A 3,623-nucleotide genomic window follows, 5' to 3' on the forward strand; every position below is an offset into this window, starting at 1 on the left:
GCAAACCTCAGTTCGCCTTAGGAATTTCTCAGGGAGGTGCCCGCGCCCTCCAAATGAACCTGATTTTGACACTTGGCGAGTAAGTGTAGAGCTCCTGTTAAGTGATCCGGCCATTTCCGATTTACAAAGGGTACGTAGGATCTTAGATAGCTTATTGCCTCCTGCCGCAGACGTAGTGAAGCATGTGCGACCTCCAGCTTTGCCTGCGGTATACCTTGAGTTACTAGAATCAGTGTATGGTTCAGTAGAGGATGGTGACGAACTGTTGGCCAAGTTTATGGGCACTTTACAGAACCAAGGTGAAAAGTCGTCAGATTTCTTGCACCGGTTGCAAGTTCTTCTAAGTTCGACGATTAAGAGGGGAGGCATCGCGGAGGGAGATCATGACCGTTGTCTTTTGAAACAGTTTATGAGGGGATGTTGGGATAATGGTCTCATTGACAGCCTTCAGTTAGGGAAGAGCGGAACCCGGCCACCCACTTTTGCTGAATTGGTTGTGTTAATACGAGCAGAGGAGAGTAAGCGTACCTCTAAAGAAGAGCGAATGAGAAAGCATCTTGGGTTGTCGAAAACTCCTGTTGCTTACCCGAAACCACGAGCGGCCACTCAGCAAGTGTCAGTATATTCACATGAGGCACCAAATGCTAGCACTTCTGAAAGCGATTCTCTAAGACAACAACTTGCAGATGTTCAGGTTCAACTTGCTACTCTAAGTCGAAATCCAGATCAGAAACGCCAGAGCGGATGCTCTGAGAAAGCAGAATTGAACGTTTTGAGGGGAGTAGTGGAAGAGTTGCGCGCTCAGGTAGCCGCCATGAGAGTTTCCATGACCCAAGAAGTAAAGCGCGAACATTCAGATAGTTCAGAAGTCGCTAACTTAAGACGACAGGTAGCTGAGCTGCAAGCTCAGAGTGCTGTTCAAAGGAATTCTAGAGATCACTTTCGGGCGACCGGTAGTCCTCAAATTTTTCCGCCTCAGAATTTGTTGAAAACCGATACTGGCCGAGATGTTAGAAGGGCCCAACCAATGACTAATCGACCTCGTCCCGGATATTGCTTTCGATGCGGAGAGGATGGCCATTTGGCTGTTGCCTGCGATAATCCGGTAAATCGCCTGAAAGTTGAGGAAAAGCGCTGTAAGTTGAGAGAGCAACAGGCTCAGTGGGACTCTATGCATGGGAATTCCTCTTTGCCTTTAAACTAAGGGACGTCTCTGTAGTGGGGCATACGGAGATGAGATGTAAAAGAACCCGCCCTAAGTGTGGTAAGCAAGCACCTGTCGCGAACAATCAGCATAAAATACCTTTAAGGAACCTGCCGGAGGGGTTAGTGGGAGTAAAGTGCACTGCGCAGATCGTTATCGGCGGTAAAGTAGTAAATTGTCTCCTAGACACAGGATCTCAAGTTACTACAGTTCCTCAGTCGTTCTACGAGTCACATCTATCTGATCACCCGCTGAAGTCGTTGGAAAATTTGTTGGAGGTAGAGGGGGCCAATGGGCAAGCCGTGCCGTATTTGGGTTACATCGAGCTGGCTTTGAAGTTCCCGAAAGAGTTTGTAGGCGCAGAAGTCGAAGTCCCTACCTTAGCTTTGGTAGTTCCGGATCTAAAGAGTCTGTCGCAAGTTCTGGTAGGTACCAACTCCCTGGATGTACTTTATGGCCACTGCATTAGAGAAAAGCAGAATAATCCTTGTTCAAATCTCCATGGGTATCAGGCAGTGCTTAATGTTCTTGAAGCAAGATGGAGACAAGCTAGCAGTGAGCCATTGGGGCATGTGAAATTGATGGGGAGTATCCCTGAGGTTGTGCCTGCCGGGAGCACAGTAGTCCTGAATGGTTATGTTCAGCTTTGGGAGCCTTGTATGGAGAAATGGGTAACTCTTGAACCACCGTCAACCCCATCACTAAGCGGTCTTTCAGTTGCAAGCTGTGTACACGCATTGCCGTCTAGACGATTTTCTCAGCTGTCAGTTTTGCTTAAGAATGACACTCAGACAGACATAACGATCCCTCCTAAAGCTGTACTTGCGGAGATACACGCTGTAGAGAAAGTGATAGAGAACGCAGCCCAGAATCCTAGCGGAGTAGAATCACCAGCACCCACCTCTGCTAATCTTACCTTTGATTTCGGAGATTCTCCTTTGTCTTCAGACTGGAAGGAGCGAATTTCAAACCGTTTGAATTCCATGCGTGAAGTTTTCTCTTTACACGATCTTGATTTTGGTCGTACGGGTCAAGTGAAGCACCAAATCAGACTAACTGACGAGACACCTTTCAAGCATAGGGCACGTCCGATTCACCCCCAAGACATCGATGCTGTTCGAAAGCATCTTCAGGAGTTAATGACTGCTGGAGTTATTCGTGAGTCCGAATCTCCTTTTTCTTCGCCTATAGTGGTAGTCCGAAAGAAAGACGGCTCGGTACGGCTCTGCATCGATTTTCGTAAACTGAATTCCCAGACGATCAAGGACGCGTACGCTCTACCCAACTTAGAGGAAGTCTTTTCGGTACTTACGGGTTCAAAGTGGTTCTCAGTGCTTGACTTAAAGTCTGGGTTCTACCAAATTGAGATGAATGAGGCCGATAAGTGCAAGACTGCTTTCGTGTGCCCTCTTGGTTTCTGGGAATTCAATAGGATGCCTCAGGGAATCACAAATGCACCAAGTACGTTCCAAAGATTAATGGAGCGATGTATGGGTGATCTCCACCGGAAGCAGGTATTAGTCTTTATTGATGACTTGATAGTCTTTTCAAAGACCTTGGAAGAGCATGAGTCGCGGTTGGTACAGGTCCTCGATCGGCTTAAAGAGTATGGGTTGAAGTTGGCACCTGAGAAATGCTGTTTCTTCCAGACATCAGTAAAATATTTGGGGCATGTTGTCTCGAGGGATGGGGTAAAGACTGACCCGGCTAAGATCGAAGCTCTAAAGACTTGGCCAAGGCCCACAAATTTGAAAGAGTTGAGAGCTTTCTTAGGCTTTGCAGGGTACTACAGAAGGTTCGTGTGCGATTACTCGAAGATAGTCAAACCTCTCACGGGACTCACTGAAGGGTACCCTCCACTTCGTAGGGGCCGCAGTGGAAAACGAGAGGGGGGTGAGTACTTTAACACTAAAGAGCAGTTCGGTGATCGTTGGACTATTGCATGTCAGAATGCCTTTGATGTTATCATTTCTAAACTGACCTCTGCTCCTATCTTGGGATTTGCTGACCCTAAGCTTCCGTATACGCTCCACACCGACGCCAGTACTACAGGGCTTGGCGCGGCACTTTACCAGGAGCAAGATGGGCAGATGCGAGTGATAGCGTTCGCCAGTAGGGGACTGACAAAAAGTGAGGCAAAATACCCAGCACATAAGCTTGAATTTTTGGCACTAAAGTGGGCTGTAACAGCCAAATTCAATGATTATTTGTATGGTGTAGACTTCATGGTTGTAACAGACAGCAATCCCCTAACGTACGTGTTGACTTCCGCGAAACTTGACGCTACCAGTTACCGTTGGTTGTCTAGTTTGTCGACCTACACATTTAAGCTCCAATATAGGGCTGGGAGTCAGAATCAAGACGCAGACGGGCTTTCTCGGCGTCCGCACGGTGAGCTTTTAGATGACCTAGTCTCCCA

This window comes from Rhinichthys klamathensis, unplaced genomic scaffold (genome assembly GCF_029890125.1).
Source record: "Rhinichthys klamathensis goyatoka isolate OS25496 unplaced genomic scaffold, OSU_Roscu_1.1 h1tg000229l_1, whole genome shotgun sequence".
Taxonomy (NCBI): domain Eukaryota; kingdom Metazoa; phylum Chordata; class Actinopteri; order Cypriniformes; family Leuciscidae; genus Rhinichthys; species Rhinichthys klamathensis.